Below are 20,058 nucleotides of genomic sequence, written 5' to 3' on the forward strand. Positions count from 1 at the left end.
ATGGCGAATGTATATTTCTTTTTCTACTGCTATACGTGAATAACGTTTCTTCAAGATATAAGTGCAGCAGCGAATGGCGAATGTATATTTCTTTTTCTGCTGATATACAGTGGGGGAAATAATTATTTGACCCCTCACTGATTTTGTAAGTTTGTCCAATGACAAAGAAATGAAAAGTCTCAGAACAGTATCATTTCAATGGTAGGTTTATTGTAACAGTGGCAGATAGCACATCAAAAGGAAAATCGAAAAAATAACTTTAAATAAAAGATAGCAACTGATTTGCATTTCATTGAGTGAAATAAGTATTTGAACCCCTACCAACCATTAAGAGTTCTGGCTCCCACAGAGTGGTTAGACACTTCTACTCAATTAGTCACCCTCATTAAGGACACCTGTCTTAACTAGTCACCTGTATAAAAGACACCTGTCCACAGAATCAATCAATCAAGCAGACTCCAAACTCTCCAACATGGGAAAGACCAAAGAGCTGTCCAAGGATGTCAGAGACAAAATTGTAGACCTGCACAAGGCTGGAATGGGCTACAAAACCATTAGCAAGAAGCTGGGAGAGAAGGTGACAACTGTTGGTGCGATTGTTCGAAAATGGAAGGAGCACAAAATGAACATCAATCGACCTCGCTCTGGGGCTCCACGCAAGATCTCACCTCGTGGGGTGTCAATGGTTCTGAGAAAGGTGAAAAAGCATCCTAGAACTACACGGGAGGAGTTAGTTAATGACCTCAAATTAGCAGGGACCACAGTCACCAAGAAAACCATTGGAAACACATTACACCGCAATGGATTAAAATCCTGCAGGGCTCGCAAGGTCCCCCTGCTCAGGAAGGCACATGTGCAGGCCCGTCTGAAGTTTGCCAATGAACACCTGAATGATTCAGAGAGTGACTGGGAGAAGGTGCTGTGGTCTGATGAGACCAAAATAGAGCTCTTTGGCATTAACTCAACTCGCTGTGTTTGGAGGAAGAAAAATGCTGCCTATGACCCCCAAAACACCGTCCCCACCGTCAAGCATGGGGGTGGAAACATTTTGCTTTGGGGGTGTTTTTCTGCTAAGGGCACAGGACAACTTATTCGCATAAACGGGAAAATGGACGGAGCCATGTATCGTGAAATCCTGAGCGACAACCTCCTTCCCTCTGCCAGGAAACTGAAAATGGGTCGTGGATGGGTGTTCCAGCACGACAATGACCCAAAACATACAGCAAAGGCAACAAAGGGGTGGCTCAAGAAGAAGCACATTAAGGTCATGGAGTGGCCTAGTCAGTCTCCGGACCTTAATCCAATCGAAAACCTATGGAGGGAGCTCAAGCTCAGAGTTGCACAGAGACAGCCTCGAAACCTTAGGGATTTAGAGATGATCTGCAAAGAGGAGTGGACCAACATTCCTCCTAAAATGTGCGCTAACTTGGTCATCAATTACAAGAAACGTTTGACCTCTGTGCTTGCAAACAAGGGTTTTTCCACCAAGTATTAAGTCTTTTTTTGTTAGAGGGTTCAAATACTTATTTCACTCAATGAAATGCAAATCAGTTGCTATCTTTTATTTAAAGTTATTTTTTCGATTTTCCTTTTGATGTGCTATCTGCCACTGTTACAATAAACCTACCATTGAAATGATACTGTTCTGAGACTTTTCATTTCTTTGTCATTGGACAAACTTACAAAATCAGTGAGGGGTCAAATAATTATTTCCCCCACTGTACGTCAATAAAGGTTTTTCTACATATAAGTGCACCAGCGAATGGCGAATGTATATTTCTTTTTCTACTGATATAAGTCAATAAAGGTTTTTGTACATATAAGTGCAGCAGCGAATGGCGAATGTATATTTATATTTATACTGTAATACGCCAGTAAAGGCTTTACCAGTTATAACTGCAACAGTGAACTGAGAATATATTTTTCTTGCAGTATTGAAATACGCCCCTATACGCTTCACCAGAAATAACTGCAGAAGTGACCTGAGAATATATATTTCTTGTTGGACTCAAATAGGCCATTATACACTTTCAACAGAAATAACTGCAGAAGTGAACTGAAAATGTATTTTTCTTGTTGGACTGAAATAGGCCACTATACGCTTTCAACAGAAATAACTGCAGAAGTGAACTGAAAATGTATTTTTCTTGTTGGACTGAAATAGGCCACTATACGCTTTCAACAGAAATAACTGCAACAGTGCAGTGCGTATCCAATTTTCTTTGTTTACCGAAATACGTCCCTATACGCTTTCAACAGAAATAACTGCAGAAGTGAACTGAGAATTAGAGATGTCGCAAACATAAATGTTTCCATTCGCGATCGCAAATTTCCACAAATGTTCGCGAACGGGTGAACCGGGCGAACCGCCATAGACTTCAATAGGCAGGTGAATTTGAAAACCCACAGGGACTCTTTCTGGCCACAATAGTGCTGGAAAAGTTGTTTCAAGGGGACTAACACCTGGACTGTGGCATGCCGGAGGGGGATCCATGGCAAAACTCCCATGGAAAATTACGTAGTTGACGCAGAGTGTGGTAAGTTAAATTCGCAATGCGATTATTATAACCTGTATTAATCGCATTGCGATTACAACTTAGATCTGAGTTCCTAATGGTTGTATTGCTAGAATTGACGAATATAGCACTATATTCTCAATCTTCGTTATATTCTAGCAATACAACCATTAGGAACTCAGATCTAAGTTGTAATCGCAATGCGATTAATATAACCTGTATTAATCGCATTGCGATTACAACTTAGATGCAGTGGCATTGCGAGGGGGGTGCGGTGGGTACGGGCCGCATCGGGTGACACCAGTCTGATGGGGTGTCACCCGCGGCCCGCCGGCGTAGGAGTTCTCACTCACAAGTTCAACTTCTAAACTTCGCAAGCAAGCAATCACGTCGCGCCGTCACGTGGTAAAGGGGGACGGGGGTGTGACTCACTGCAGCCTGGTGAGTGGTGGGGCGCCGCGGCAGCTGCCCTGCAGGAGGCTCTGGTGTCGGGAGGAGGTAGGTAGAGCGGCTCTGACTTTATAGACCAAATTATTTTAATAATACCCCAATAATAATAAGTTAATAACCTAACCCTATTCATAAATTACTGGTGGATTATTATAGAGACGGCCCCAGGCCAGGAGACATAAGGGGTTGGGTTCAACTGTGGGCTGGGGCCACCCAGCCACATTTACTAATCTTTGCTCAGGGGGCCCTCATAAATATAGACCCACATGGTGTGGACTGGTCATTTTTACTAAGGAATATAGTTTAAACGTTTATGTGCAAAAGAGAAAATAAGAAGTCAGCTCCAATCAGATATCTGCACATAGACCAAGACTCTGGATCTATGCAGATATCTGATTGGAGCTGACTTAGTGACTTCTTTTTTTTCTCTTTATCTCTTTAATATGGCTTCGGGGGGGGCAGGAGTGACACCATATTCTACCGCACCATTTTCTACCGACACCAGCCATAGCAACGCCAACCATTAGGAACCCAGCTCTAAGTTGAATTCGCAATGCGATTAATATAACCTGTATTAATCACATTGTGATTACAACTTTGTGACACTGCAGCTTCTGAATGAATCTAAAATGGATGCTGTCCAGGAGGTAAGAGGGTCTGGGAGGGAGGGTCTGCTGCTGATTGGCTGGAATGTGTCTGCTGACTGTGAGGTACAGGGTCAAAGTTTACACAATGATGACGAATAGGGGGCGGACCGAACATCACATATGTTCGCCCGCCGCGGCGAACGCGAACAAGCCATGTTCCCTGGGAACTATTCGCTGGCGAATAGTTCAGGACATCTCTACTGAGAATATATTTTTCTTTGTTTATTGAAATCCGTTCCTATACGCTTTCAACAGAAATAACAAAAAAAGTGAACTGAAAATATATTTCTTCTTGGACTGAAATAGGCCACTATACGCTTTCACAAGCAGTGCGTATGTATATATATATATTATTTTTTTATGAAATAAGCCCCATATACTCTTTCACCAGAAATGAATGCAACCATGCAGTGTGTTTTTTGTGTATTACTAAAATACCGCCCTATGCTCTTTCACAAGAAATGACTTCAAATAATTTTGTTGTAAATATCAACAAAAGTGACCTGCGTATTTATATTTTTTGTATTTTATTGAAATAAGCCACTAAATGATATCAGCGCAGTTAACCCCTTACGACCCAGGATGAGAATGCTCGTCCTCAATCGCCGGCACTTAGCGCTCGATGACGAGCGTTCTCGTCCTGCAGTGGTTCCTCCCCCCGCGTGCGGTCCCCCGATCAGCAGCAGAGTTCCGGCGGTTACTGACAGCTGGATCCCTGCTGCATCCACCAGCATCGGCGATAACGCTGATGCCGGTGGATTAACCCCTCATATGCCGCGGTCAGCGCTGACCGCGGCATATAGGAGGTGTGCACTCCCTCACCTCATGAATCGGGTCCCCGCGCTGCTGTGGCGGGGATTCGATGGTTGCCATGGCAGCCCCAAGCCTTTCCAAGGCTTGGGGCCTGTCATGTACGGAAGCCTAAGAGGCCCAACCCCCAGGCTGGGTCTCCCAGGCAACTGTTAGCGTCTTACAGTGTAAGACGCTAACAGTTCAATACAGCACAATACAGATGTATTGTGCTGTATTGAAACAAGGATCAGACCCTGTTCCATAGTGGGACAAAAAATAAAGTGAAAAAAAAAATAAGAAAATTAAAGTTTTACCAAAAAAATGAAAAGTAAAACAAAAAAAGCGTCCTTTTCCAAAAATAAAGTAAAAAAAAAATAGTAAAATTTTTTGGGGGAAAAGACATATAGACATATTAGGTATCGGCGCGTTCATATCGACCAGCTCTATAAACATATCACATGACCTAACCCCTCAGATGAACACCGTAAAAAAAAAAAAAAAAAACTGTGCTAAATAAACAATTTTATTGTCACCTTACATCACAAACAGTACAACAGCAAGCGATCAAAAAGGCGTATGCCAACCAAAATAGTACCAATCTAACCGTCACCTCATCCCGCAAAAAATGAGCCCCTACCTGAGACAATCGCCCAAAAAATAAAAAAACTATGGCTCAGAATATGGAGTCACTAAAACATCATTTTTTTTGTTTTAAAAAAGCTGTTATTGTGTAAAACTTACATAAATAAAAAAAAGTATACATATTAGGTATTGCCACATCCGTATCGACCGGCTCTTTGCCACCTTACATCACAAAAAGTGTAATAGCAAGCGATCAAAAAGTCATATGCACCCCAAAATAGTGCCAATAAAACCATCATCTCATCCCGCAAAAAATGAGACCCTAACTAAGATAATCGCCCAAAAACTGATAAAAACTATGGCTCTCAGAATATGGAGACACTAAAACATGAATTTTTTTTGTTTCAAAAACGAAATCATTGTGTAAAACTTACATAAATAAATAAAAAGTATACATATTAGGTATAGCCGCATCCATATCGACCAGCTCTATAAAAATATCACATGACCTAACCCCTCAGATGAACAGCGTAAAAAAATAAAAAATAAAACGGTGTAAAAAATTCAATTTTTTGTCATCTTACATCACAAAAAGTGTAATAACAAGCGATCAAAAAGTCATATGCACCCCAAAATAGTGCCAATCAAACTGTCATCTCATCCCACAAAAAATTAGACCCTACCTAAGGTATTCGCCCAAAAACTGAAAAAAACTATGGCTCTTAGGCTGGGTTCACACGAGCGTGTCTGGATTAGTTCCAGATGCGTCCTGGTGTGTTGCGGCAAACCCGCGCGAGTAGGAATGCAATTGCAGTCAGTTTTGACTGCGATTGCGTTCCGATGTTCAGTTTTTATCGCGCGGGTGCAATGCGTTTTGCACGCGCGTGATAAAAAACTGACTGTGGTACCCAGACCCGAACTTCTTCACAGAAGTTCAGGTTTGGGTTCGGTGTTGTGTAGATGTTATTATTTTCCCTTATAACATGGTTATAAGGGAAAATAATAGCATTCTGAAAACAGAATGCTTAGTAGGTGGTCAATTGTGGGTTAAAAAAAATAAAAAAAATAAACTCACCTTCTCCTCTTGTTCGCGTAGTTCTCCCGGTCTTTAGTTCTTTAAAAGATGAACTATGGGCTAAAGGACCTTTGGTGACGTCAGATCACATGCTCCAATCACATGGTCCATCACCGCGGTGATGTACCATGTGATTGGAGCATGTGATCTGACGTCACCAAAGGTCCTTTAGCCGATAGTTCATCTTTTGAGAAGTAAAGAAGAGACGGGAGCTACGCGAACAAGAGGAGAAGGTGAGTTAATTTGTTTATTTTTTTTAACCCTCAATTGATCACCTACTATGCATTCTGTTTTCAGAATGCTATTATTTTCTCTTATAACCATGTTATGTTTCTAAAATGGGGTCACTTTTTTGGAGTTTCTACTCTAGGGGTGCATCAGGGGGGCTTCAAATGGGACATGGTGTCAAAAAAAACAGTCTAGCAAAATCTGCCTTCCAAAAAACGTATGGCATGAATTTCCTTCTGCGCCCTGCCATGTGCCCGTACAGCAGTTTACGACCACATATGGGGTGTTTCTGCAAACTACAGAATCAGGGCCATAAATATTGAGTTTTGTTTGGCTGTTAACCCTTGCTTTGTTACTGGAAAAAAATGGATTAAAATGGAAAATTTGCCAAAAAATTTCAATTCTGAAATTTCATCTCTATTTGCCAATGACTCTTGTGGAACACCTAAAGGGTTAACTACGTTTGTAAAATCAGTTTTGAATACCTTGAGGGTTGTAGTTTCTTAGATGGGGTCACTTTTATGGAGTTTCTACTCTAGGGGTGTATCAGGGGGGCTTCAAATGGGACATGGTGTCCAAAAAAACAGTTAGCAAAATCTGCCTTCCAAAAACCGTATGGCATTCCTTTCCTTCTGCGCCCTGTCGTGTGCCCGTACAGCAGTTTACGACCAGATATGGGGTGTTTCTGTAAACTACAGAATCAGGGCCATAAATAATGAGTTTTGTTTGGCTGTTAACCCTTGCTTTGTAATTGGAAAGAAAATATTTAAATGGGAAATCTGCCAAAAAAGTGAAATTTTTAAATTGTATCTCTATTTTCAATTAATTCTTGTGGAACACCTAAAGGGTAAAAGACGTTTTTAAAATCAGTTTTGAATACCTTGAGGGGTGTAGTTTCTTAGATGGGGTCACTTTTTTGGAATTTCTACTCTAGGGCTGCATCAGGGGGGCTTCAAATGGGACATGGTGTCCCAAAAAACTGTTAGCAAAATCTGCTTTCCAAAAACCGTATGGCTGTTAACCCTTGCTTTGTAATTGGAAAGAAAATATTTAAATGGGAAATCTGCCAAAAAAGTGAAATTTTGAAATTGTATCTCTATTTTCCATTAATTCTTGTGGAACACCTAAAGGGTAAACAACGTTTGTAAAATCAGTTTTGAATACCTTGAGGGGTGTAGTTTCTTAGATGGGGTCACTTTTTTGGAGTTTCTACTCTACGGGTGCATCAGCGGGGCTTCAAATGGGACATGGTGTCAAAAAAAACAGTCTAGCAAAATCTGCCTTCCAAAAACCATATGACATTCCTTTCCTTCTGCGCCCTGCCGTGTGCCCGTACAGCAGTTTACGACCACATATGGGGTGTTTCTGTAAACTACAGAATCAGGGCCATAAATATTGAGTTTTGTTTGGCTGTTAACCCTTGCTTTGTTACTGGAAAAAAATGGATTAAAATGGAAAATTTGCCAAAAAATTTCAATTCTGAAATTTCATCTCTATTTGCCAATGACTCTTGTGGAACACCTAAAGGGTTAACTACGTTTGTAAAATCAGTTTTGAATACCTTGAGGGTTGTAGTTTCTTAGATGGGGTCACTTTTATGGAGTTTCTACTCTAGGGGTGTATCAGGGGGGCTTCAAATGGGACATGGTGTCCAAAAAAACAGTTAGCAAAATCTGCCTTCCAAAAACCGTATGGCATTCCTTTCCTTCTGCGCCCTGTCGTGTGCCCGTACAGCAGTTTACGACCAGATATGGGGTGTTTCTGTAAACTACAGAATCAGGGCCATAAATAATGAGTTTTGTTTGGCTGTTAACCCTTGCTTTGTAATTGGAAAGAAAATATTTAAATGGGAAATCTGCCAAAAAAGTGAAATTTTTAAATTGTATCTCTATTTTCAATTAATTCTTGTGGAACACCTAAAGGGTAAACAACGTTTTTAAAATCAGTTTTGAATACCTTGAGGGGTGTAGTTTCTTAGATGGGGTCACTTTTTTGGAGTTTCTACTCTAGGGCTGCATCAGGGGGGCTTCAAATGGGACATGGTGTCCTAAAAAACTGTTAGCAAAATCTGCCTTCCAAAAACCGTATGGCTGTTAACCCTTGCTTTGTAATTGGAAAGAAAATATTTAAATGGAAAATCTGCCAAAAAAGTGAAATTTTGAAATTGTATCTCTATTTTCCATTAATTCTTGTGGAACACCTAAAGGGTAAACGACGTTTGTAAAATCAGTTTTGAATACCTTGAGGGGTGTAGTTTCTTAGATGGGGTCACTTTTTTGGAGTTTCTACTCTAAGGGTGCATCAGCGGGGCTTCAAATGGGACATGGTGTCAAAAAAAACATTCTAGCAAAATCTGCCTTCCAAAAACCATATGACATTCCTTTCCTTCTGCGCCCTGCCGTGTGCCCGTACAGCAGTTTACGACCACATATGGGGTGTTTCTGTAAACTACAGAATCAGGGCCATAAATAATGAGTTTTGTTTGGCTGTTAACCCTTGCTTTGTAAGGGTTAAAATGGAAAATCTGCCAAAAAAGTGAAATTTTGAAATTGTATCTCTATTTTCCATTAATTCTTGTGGAACACCTAAAGGGTTAACAACATTTGTAAAATCAGTTTTGAATACCTTGAGGGGTGTAGTTTCTAGAATGGGGTCATTTTTGGGTGGTTTCTATCATGTAAGCTTCACATAGTGACTTCAGTCCTATTCTGGTCCTTAAAAAGTTGGTTTTTGAAAATTTCTGATTAATTTCAAGATTTACTTCGAAACTTCTAAGCCTTATAACGTCCCCCAAAAATAAAATGTCATTCCCAAAATGATCCCAACATGAAGAAGACATATGGGGAATGTAAAGTAATAACTATTTTTATAGATATTAATATGTATTATAGAAGTAGAGAAATTGAAACTTGGAAATTTGCAAATGTTTCCAAATTTTTTGCAAATTTGGTATTTTTTCATAAATAAAAAAGATTTTTTTTTTACTGCATTTTACCAGTGTCATGAAGTACAATATGTGACGAAAAAACAGTCTCAGAATGGCCTGGATAAGTCAAAGCGTTTTAAAGTTATCGTCACATAAAATGACACTGGGCAGATTTGCAAAAAATGGCCACGTCCTGAAGGTGAAAATGAGCCCGGTCCTTAAGGGGTTAACAGCAAAAGTGACATGTGTATATATTTATCTTTTTCCACAGATAAAAGCCACTAAAGGCTTTTCAACATAGCACTTGCACCCCAATAACTAATTGCTGGAATGACAGAGAGGTATTATGAGACTATCTGGATCCCCATTTAATGTTTCCCTGCACTTGTAAATCGATTGTTTTCACAATGGGGATTTACTATAACTTTCCCTAGCATCTGCACATGTGTTTCCCTGACTGTGAAATGATTCCTCCCACTGTCCTTTCCCTGCACTTGTAAATCGCTGGTTTTCACAATGAGGAGTTTCCTATGACTCTCCCTACTAGCATCTGCACATGTCTCCCTGCCTGTGAAATGATTCCTCTCACTATCCTTTCCCTGCACTAGTAAATTGTGTCTTTCCATTTTTTTTAAGCAGTTTTTCTTTCACTCTCCATAGCGCCTGCAAACATTTTTGTCCCTGAACAATGTACGATGGTGAATGGCAGCATCTAAGATGGCCGCCATATTTATAGGGCTGTGACATCACCGGGCTGGCTGATTTCTGATTGGCTGCATGCATGGCATTATTGGTCATCCCAGAGTTCCTTGTCCCATGTCCTCACACATGTAGCTGCCGTTTTAGATGCCATTTTAGGAAATAATATGATTCATTACCACGAAGCGTGAGGAAATTTGCATTCGCTCATCTCTAATCAAAACAGTTGCAATTAATTATTCCAAAGGCGTTTGTCCCTCTGTATAGCTGCGGAATCTCAGCAGAACCAAACACAAATGCTGCACAATACAAATGCACTATATAGAAATGATATTATAGGTATATCACACCCATGCCTCAATCAGTTTTTTTGGGGGGCAACTGGTATATAACACCAGTAGAAATTATTTGTTCCAATAGCGTTTGGCACTCTATGTAGCTGCGGTATCACAGAAGAACCGCAAACAACTGCTGCACAATACAAATGCACTATAATATAATTTCAATGTTAGAAAGTATATTATAAGTATATTACACCTCTCAGTAAGTCACACCTATCGATAGCACACCTATACCAGTCCTTAAAAGGACTTTTGTGGCCCTATTAGCTAGCGTTTGGTGTCCCTAACAGTCTGTCCCTTTTATGTGTAATCTGCATTTTTTCTCTTTCCCATTAGTAGAAATTACTATTCTTGTCCATAATTAGGAACTGATATATGACATGTTCTTAATATTTTAAAATGTATCATACTGTGCTGTGTTAATTGTAGATACTTCAGGCTGAATCACAGGGTTAATTCTAGTTGCTTTGGAATCTCTGCCCAGGAGGGAGCATTTCCTAACCCCTGGGCTTAGTTTTTTTCTGTGAAGATAGTGAATCCATTAGTGGAGTGTAAGCAGAAAGCAGCATCTGCAGTCCTGTAGCATTCACATGCCACTTCTGGGAGAGAAAGCTTGTAGATCAGCATCTTTAAGTTTAAGAAGGTTGAGCAGCCATAAAAAAGGAGTATGTGAGGAATCTGTAGAAGTAACCCATGAGGTTATAAGACTTCATAACTTTGTCCAGGTGTAAAGGTTCTTGGCTCCTGTTTATACAAATTATACAGCATTTATTCAGGTGCAAAGGCTTCCTGTCCCTATCAATATTCGTGCTGCTTGTGAATGGGTCGGTGCCAGTGAAGAAAACACAGACAGTGTTCGGGATTTGTGACACACCCCTTGGCTGGATTGGGGCATTAAGTATTGTCATATATGCAGCGTACTCAAGTTAGGTGTAATAGTGTTCCTGGGTGTTGTAGTGCAATAGACACTAACCTGAGACGGCTGACTCTCTGCAAGGGCAGGTGATGATGAGAAATGTTCGTGACGCCAGTGCCAATTAAACGGTGGCACGCCGTTTGCTGATAGCAGGAATAATTGAGGAACCACGTGATGTTAAAGCAGAACTCAAACTTTAGTAGTCATCATATAGGGACATTAACGGAAACGCAGTTCCTTTGCAGACAGTTGATTTTCAGTACAGTTGATGCAGGCAATATATGTATAGCAAGGTGACTTCAGAGTGTTAAACACAGGACTTGCAGTACAGGCAGCTTGCACTCTATTCCTGACTGATCCTGGAACATAGAAAATCTTCTCCAAGGCCCGATACCCTAGCTCTGGCGTATATCCTTGGTTTTATCTTTATCAAGTACCTCCTCTGTTGTCTTGAGTACCTCTTGCTTTCCTTGACATGCCTCTGTCTCTCTCTCAGCTTCCTCAGGCTCTTTAACCCCTTAAGGACCGGGCTCATTTTCACCTTAAGGACCAGGCCATTTTTTGGAAATCTGACCAGTGTCACTTTAAGTGCTAATAACTTTAAAACGCTTTGACTTATCCAGGCCATTCTGAGATTGTTTTTTCGTCACATATTGTACTTCATGACACTGGTAAAATGAAGTCAAAAAAATTATTTTTTTTGCACAAAAAAAATACTTAATTTACCAAAAATTTTGAAAAATTAGCAAATTTCAAAGTTTCAGTTTCTCTACTTCTGTAATACATAGTAATACCCCAAAAAATTGTGATGACTTTACATTCCCCATATGTCTACTTCATGTGTGAATTGTTTTGGGAATGATATTTTATTTTTTGGGGATGTTATAAGGCTTAGAAGTTTAGAAGCAAATCTTGAAATTTTTCAGAAATTTACAAAAACTAAATTTTTAGGGACCAGTTCAGGTCTGAAGTCGATTTGCAAGGCTTACATAATAGAAACCACCCAAAAATGACCCCATCTAAGAAACTACACCCCTCAAGGTATTCAAAACTGATTTTGCATACATTATTAACCCTTTAGGTGTTGCACAAGAGTTATTGGCAAATGGGGAGGAAATTTGAGAATTTAATTTTTTTGTCTAATTTTTCGTTTTAACCCATTTTTTCCACTAACAAAGCAAGGGTTAACAGCCAAACAAGATTGTATCTTTATTGCCCTGACTCTGCCGTTTACAGAAACACCCAATATGTGGCCGTAAACTACTGTACGGCCACACAGCGGGGCGTAGAGTGAAAGGTGCGCCGTATGGTTTTTGGAAGGCTGATTTTTATGGACTGGTTTTTTGACACCATGTCCCATTTGAAGCCCCCTGATGCACCCCTAGAGGAGAAACTCCATAAAAGTGACCCCATCTAAGAAACTACACCCTTCAAGGTATTCAAAACTGATTTTACAAACGTTGTTAACCCTTTAGGTGTTGCACAAGATTTAATGGAAAATAGAGACACAATTTCAAAATTTCAAATTTTTGGCAGATTTTCCATTTTAATATTTTTTTTCCAGTTACAAAGCAAGGGTTAACAGCCAAACAAAACTCATTATTTATGGCCCTGATTCTGTAGTTTACAGAAACACCCCATATGTGGTCGTAAACAGCTGTAGAGGCACACGGCAGGGCGCAGAAGGAAAGGAATGCCATACGGTTTTTGGAAGGCAGATTTTGCTGGACTGGTTTTTTTGACACCATGTCCCATTTGAAGCCCCCCTGATGCACCCCTAGAGTGGAAACTCCAAAAAAGTGACTCCATTTTAGAAACTACGGGATAGGGTGGCAGTTTTGTTGGTACTAGTTTAGGGTACATATGATTTTTGGTTGCTCTATATTACACTTTTTGTGCAGCAAGGTAACAAGAAATAGCTTTTTTGGCAAGTTTTTTTTTTTTTGTTATTTACAACATTCATCTGACAGGTTAGATCATGGGGTAATTTTATAGAGCAGGTTGTCACGGACGCGGCGATACCTAATATGTATACATTTTTTTTTATTTATGTAAGTTTTATACAATAACTTCATTTTTAAAACCAAAAAAATGTTTTAGTGTCTCCATAGTCTAAGAGCCATAGTTTTTTCAGTTTTTGGGCGATTATCTTGAGTAGGGTCTCATTTTTTGCGGGATGAGATGACGGTTTGATTGGCACTATTTTGGGGTGCATATGACTTTTTGATCGCTTGCTATTACACTTTTTGTGACGTAAAATGGCAAAAAATGGCTTTTTTTACACTGTTTTTATTTTTATTTTTTTTACGGTGGTCATCTGAGGGGTTTGATCATGTGATATTTTTATAGAGCCGGTTGATACGGACGCGGCGATACCTAATATGTATACTTTTTTTTTATTTATGTAAGTTTTACACAATGATTTCATTTTTGAAACAAAAGAAATCATGTTTTAGTGTTTCCATAGTCTAAGAGCCATAGTTTTTTCAGCTTTTGGGCGATTATCTTGAGTAGGGTCTCATTTTTTGCGGGATGAGATGACGGTTTGATTGGTACTATTTTGGTGTACATGCGACTTTTTTGATCACTTTTATTACCTTTTTTGGGAAGTAAGGTGGGCAAAATTTCAATTTTCTCATAGTTCTCATAGTTTTTATTTTTTTATTTTTATGGCGTTCACCGTGCGGGGAAAGTAACATGACCATTTTATAGATCAGGTCGTTACGGACGCGGCGATACCTAATATGTGTAGTTTATTTTATTTTTTTAATTTTTATTCAGTGATAAATGTGTTTTTTTTTATCTTAACTTTTTTCACTTTTTTTACATTTTTTTGACCCAGACCCGCTTGGTTCTTGAAGATCCAGTGGGTCTGATGTCTGTATAATACAGTACAGTACAATATATATTGTTCTGTACTGTATTTTACTTACACTGAACAGATCTATGCTTTCAGCATAGATCTGTTCAGCACCATGGACAGCAGGACGCCTGAGCAGGCGTCCTGTTGCCATGGGAACCCTCCCCGTCTGCTCAGAACTTCGCAGACGGGGAAGGGTAAGCACGGGGCTGAGGGGGGCTCTCTGGGGGCTCTCTCCCTCTCCATCGGGGGGCTGCAAAGGCACAGCAGCCCCCCGATGGAGAGGGAGTGAGCTCCCTGACCGATGACAGTTAACTTTTTCCATACAGCGGTCCGTACGGACCGCGGTATGGAAAGGGTTAAACGGCTGACATCTGCACAGATGTCAGCCGTTTATACCAGGGTGCCAGCAATGTGCTGGCACCCTGGTATAACCACTAGAAGCCAACGATCATTCATGGGAGGCGGGCGGGGGATCGCGATCCCGCCTGCCGCACCGCCCGCCTCCCGCAACGCCCCCACCGCATGCGACACCCCCCCCGCACCACCCGCCGGCATCAAATCATGCAGGGGTGCAGGGGGGGGTAGAAAATATAGATTATAGCCACTCTAAAGTTTCTGATCCCCGCGGTCAGGGACCGCGGGCATCAGAAACTGCAAAAAGCGCAGCAAACCGCAGGTCTGAATTGACCTGCGGTTTGCTGCGATCGCCGACACGGGGGGGTCACATCACCCCCCCTGGCGTTGTCACAGGATGCCGGCTGAAGGATTTCAGCCGAAATCCCGTTCCGTTTAACCCCTCGGGCGCCGGAATCCCGATTTAAAAGTTAGGACGTACCGGTACGTCCTTGGTCCTTAAGGACTCGGGAAATAGGGCGTACCGGTACGTCCTATGTCCTTAAGGGGTTAACTGAGGTGTTCCTGCTTCTGCATAGATGAACTCAGGAGGGGAACCTTCTCTTTGAATCTGGAACCCGGTTACAGGGACAGCAATACCCTCTCCTGGTCTGCAGGCTTCCGGCCTGGACTTGACTCTGACATAGTCTAAACTCCAACTGCTGTAGACTGGCTTTAGCCTAGACCGACTTTAGACTAGACTCTCACTACAGACTCACTTTAGACTGACTTTCCTTTCCCTGACTGGGCCTTATATAAACTAGGGCTCCCTAGCTCCCTCTAGTGACTAAGAGCTGGAATGACACCCCTAGCAGGCCTGTACATACAAGTTTCACAGTAACAGAGAAATACATGCATTACATTACATTACAGTTTATAAAGATGACTTATACCAACTTCCCCATAAATAAGGGGGGGACGACAGCACACAAGTGACCCTTCTGTAGTGACGGGCATTGCAGTCCCCGTACACTACATACCCCACTGCTTTAAGCTGAGTACGACCTCGTACTCCATCAGTGCTCGCCCAACTGGAATCTCTACCTGAAACAGAAAAAGAGACATGCAGGCATACATATATGTAATTCATCTGCATTTACATTCATCTCAGGTCCAATTGGCAAAAGTGAAGGTTGGTGACAAGGGGCGTCGTTCTCTTCTTCTCAGGATAGTGAATGGAACTGGGGCGCTGACCTGGCACAGCGTAACATTATAACCAGGATAGTCCATGACAATGAATAAGTCCATAATAGAACAGCAAAATAGATAAAACAGTATAAAAGTTCTTGGAGGCTCAAAGAACAAACATGAGTCCGTACCCAGGTTATTTTCCTATAAATCACAGAGGCTCTCATGCGGTGGAGTCCATCTCTGGGCACATTTCCTTTTAAAAGAGCAAAAATCTCAGAGGCTCAGGTTCTTTTGAGTCTATCTCCGGGCACGGTTCCTTAGTATCAAGTTGCACAATAAAATTGTATAATATAAAACAAGTGCTGTAATACCCCTGATCAAACTGAAAAGGGGGGTAAGGGTAAAAGGTGCAACAACGGAACAGGCACAACGTGGTGGAAAATAGCAAAAGCAGGCAGGAGATCCTGGAAACAAACTTGGCTTTGTTGAGTTTATTATTTCAGTGAGTGACACCTACCACTGAGCCGTGGATGAACTGGCAGCAGCAACAAAGGACCAGAAAACATAGGACTCCTGTCCTGGAATGGTTAACAACATCATTCTTTGGTGAAATAAATCAAAGGCCTAGCAGGCTGATTCACAAGGGTATGTCATAATTACCCGGCTCTGCTGGCAAGTACGGCCTGTAGTAGTCCTCTACAGGAAGATGTGCCCACATAACGGTGTCAGGGGGCAGCTGCAAGGTAAAGGGGCCCCTAATAGGTATTGGCCCCATGGGCCTAGGGGTAAACCCTCGGGTGGACCGTACCGGTCCCGGCATAATGATTGTGGGTGGTGCTGCATTGGGTACCGCCGCCGCAAGCGGTCCGGTGGGCTCTGTGCAGCAGTTCACAGCAATAGCGGGTCCTCTTTGGGGCCGCAACGGAGCGGGGGTGACAGAAGGTGGTCTACGGGTGGTGACAGGCACCCTTACCTCATCCTTCTTTGGCGGCGTCCGGATCCTGGCGGTCGCGATCTTGCGCAGCTCCCGCAACTTCTCTTCCAGCCGGACAATCTGGTGACCGATGCTCTCCGTGTCGGAGTCGCTGTCGTCTGCTGGCGCCGCCGGCGCAGGTACGGTCAACGATGGCTCGGACTCGGCCTCTGCAGGTTCTGGTGGCGCATCGGGTCTCCGACCCTTCCGGATGTTCTCTAAGGTAACCCGAAGTCCTTTTAAGTTCTCCAGGTCTTGTATGGTCTTCTCCCGGCGAGGCAGCTCGGGGGAAGGATAGGGGCTCACCCATTTTTCCAACACGGTTGGCTGCCAGAAGACATTAGGCCCAATGAAGGAGCTCCGCTCCTGGAAGGCGTGATGGGCCGGCTCTGGAGAGCGTTCAGGTTCCCGCTCGCAGCCAGAGTAGTCTTCTTCTGCCTCCCAGTCCTCAGGTTCTCGCTTGGGACGGGTCACGGCAGTTGCATAAGGGCCTCTCAGGCTCTCGGCAGGGGTGAACTCCACTTCCTCTCCCTCGTGGAGGCTGTGCTGATAGGAAGGGAGGTAGTCTCTCTTGACAGATCTTCGGTTAACATACAAGTCTCTGCCAGTCAGATAATCTTGGATGAACCCGTAGCCACGGGTTTTGTCAAAGGACACCACCAACCCCTTTCTCCTTTCCAGGCGGGGCTGGGTGTCGGTGTGTCGTTCATGGATAGTCTTGGTCAATTCCTCATAATAGATTTTAGTCTTTGTATTCCGCTTTATAGTGGCCTCCCGGATTTCTGCCATTAGTGAAGACCACTTGAAAGAGGGCTGAAAGAAGTCTCTCCAGGAGCCATAGCAGGGCTCTGGTTCTTTCTCCCGTGGCGGGCAGGCGGGTCTCTCCGGTCCCGGAGAGTAGGCCGATGGAGCCTCCTCTGGCTTTACACCAATATCAGTCCTCTTTGGTATTTCAGGCGCGGACGTTGCAGCAAAGCGGTGCTCACTCTCCAACATGCTCGATCCTTCTCTGGAGAGCGATAGGGTGGCGCCAATAAGTTCAGCCAGCTCCTCCCATTGCACTGGGAGGCCGCCCCCCAGGTATTCCAGTATGGTGAAGGCGGAGTCCAAGCTGGCCGACATGCAAATGTCCAGATAAGCAGTGGCGCCTTGAACTCCTTCCCGCTATTTCCTCAGGAAGGCGCCAATTTTTCCCGCTTTTTCGGGATGAAGATGACGCAGCAGCTATTTCAGTAGCCTCAGCGGCCATCTTTGGTAGAAACGCTGTCTATTCACTGACAGCAAGCAGGATGATAAAAAGTCCATAAAACCACACTCCGGTGTGGCGATTTCTTTCCTCTTGATAGCGCAACACTGTACAGCGCTTTTTGGAGGTTTTAGGCACACTTTGGGTATGTTTTTTAGTCCACAAAGTCCACTTTAATAAAACAGGCAATTTGTCACTTTGGTCACAGGGCAACTGTATAAGGCACAAAGTCCACGCCTCTTGCACTGGAAAGCGTGCGCATCCTGTTCGTGACGCCAAAAGAGAGGTGCAGCGTACTCAAGTTAGGTGTAATAGTGTTCCTGGGTGTTGTAGTGCAATAGACACTAACCTGAGACGGCTGACTCTCTGCAAGGGCAGGTGATGATGAGAAATGTTCGTGACGCCAGTGCCAATTAAACGGTGGCACGCCGTTTGCTGATAGCAGGAATAATTGAGGAACCACGTGATGTTAAAGCAGAACTCAAACTTTAGTAGTCATCATATAGGGACATTAACGGAAACGCAGTTCCTTTGCAGACAGTTGATTTTCAGTACAGTTGATGCAGGCAATATATGTATAGCAAGGTGACTTCAGAGTGTTAAACACAGGACTTGCAGTACAGGCAGCTTGCACTCTATTCCTGACTGATCCTGGAACATAGAAAATCTTTTCCAAGGCCCGATACCCTAGCTCTGGCGTATATCCTTGGTTTTATCTTTATCAAGTACCTCCTCTGTTGTCTTGAGTACCTCTTGCTTTCCTTGATATGCCTCTGTCTCTCTCTCAGCTTCCTCAGGCTCTTTAACTGAGGTGTTCCTGCTTCTGCATAGATGAACTCAGGAGGGGAACCTTCTCTTTGAATCTGGAACCCGGTTACAGGGACAGCAATACCCTCTCCTGGTCTGCAGGCTTCCGGCCTGGACTTGACTCTGACATAGTCTAAACTCCAACTGCTGTAGACTGGCTTTAGCCTAGACCGACTTTAGACTAGACTCTCACTACAGACTCACTTTAGACTGACTTTCCTTTCCCTGACTGGGCCTTATATAAACTAGGGCTCCCTAGCTCCCTCTAGTGACTAAGAGCTGGAATGACACCCCTAGCAGGCCTGTACATACAAGTTTCACAGTAACAGAGAAATACATGCATTACATCACATTACAGTTTATAAAGATGACTTATACCAACTTCCCCATAAATAAGGGGGGGACGACAGCACTCAAGTGACCCTTCTGTAGTGACGGGCATTGCAGTCCCCGTACACTACATATATGAAAGAGCATCTCTGCAGAGAGCTCCAGGAGTTAACCAATTGACTCAGCAACTCTTATAACTGTTAAAGAATGACACCTCAATTTACACGTGGAAAAGATGTGAACTATTCAACTGAATAAAGACCTTGAGTTAAACCATTTTGCACCCTTTCTATCAAGTCTTCCCTCTCTGCACCTCACCACCAATAACACCAAGGATAGCCCACCTTCCATCTGGCATGAGACCCTAGCCAGGGAGTACCCCAGGTGTGACTCCTCTTGACTGTGCACAGCCCAGGTAGCAAAGGAGTAGGACAGCTGCTATTGTGAGTACTGCCACCATCTACCACTATTACACTTGTCCTCTACCAACATGCCTCCATCTGGGTCACTGCATATGCAAAATAGCATCACAAACAGAATACAAAATATGTTGTATGCTGTGTAATAGACTGTGATCACTGCATCTATTGAACACAAGCCCACCCACCAGTAAGTGGAGAGACAAGTTTTGCAAGGTTAATAGACTTTGATAACCGCTGGGTGCAGGAGAATACAGGCCCATCTACCAAGAAGCCCACAAAACAGGAGGGGTGGGACGTGCCTCATCTTGTAGTGTCATTCAATTATAGACTCTTAACCAGAGAACATGCAAAACATGGAGACTGGAGGCCAAAATAACTGTATTGTAGCAGGACCTGGCTGAATTGAGGAGGAGGAGTAGCCAAGAGAACCAAGGCCAGTCCCGAAGCTTGCACTTGAGGGTACTTTGGCAGCCGCAGGATCTCACAGAGCAGTCTTCACTCCAGCTGGTGCAAAATGATATTGCGCCTGTGTGGCCACATGGGAGGGCCCAAGTTATATCTGAGTTATAGGAAAAATTGGTGGCAAACACTTCCATGAAAAGGTGCACTACCTGAAACCTAGAGCCAGCCCATCTAACACTGTTGTTACCAGGATTGGAGATAACATCACTGTGAGCCCTGTCATGACAATCTCAACACAACCCAAGATAATTTATGTGGT

The sequence above is a fragment of the Bufo bufo genome, chromosome 9, assembly GCF_905171765.1.
Source record: "Bufo bufo chromosome 9, aBufBuf1.1, whole genome shotgun sequence".
In the NCBI taxonomy this organism is placed as follows: Eukaryota; Metazoa; Chordata; class Amphibia; order Anura; family Bufonidae; genus Bufo; species Bufo bufo.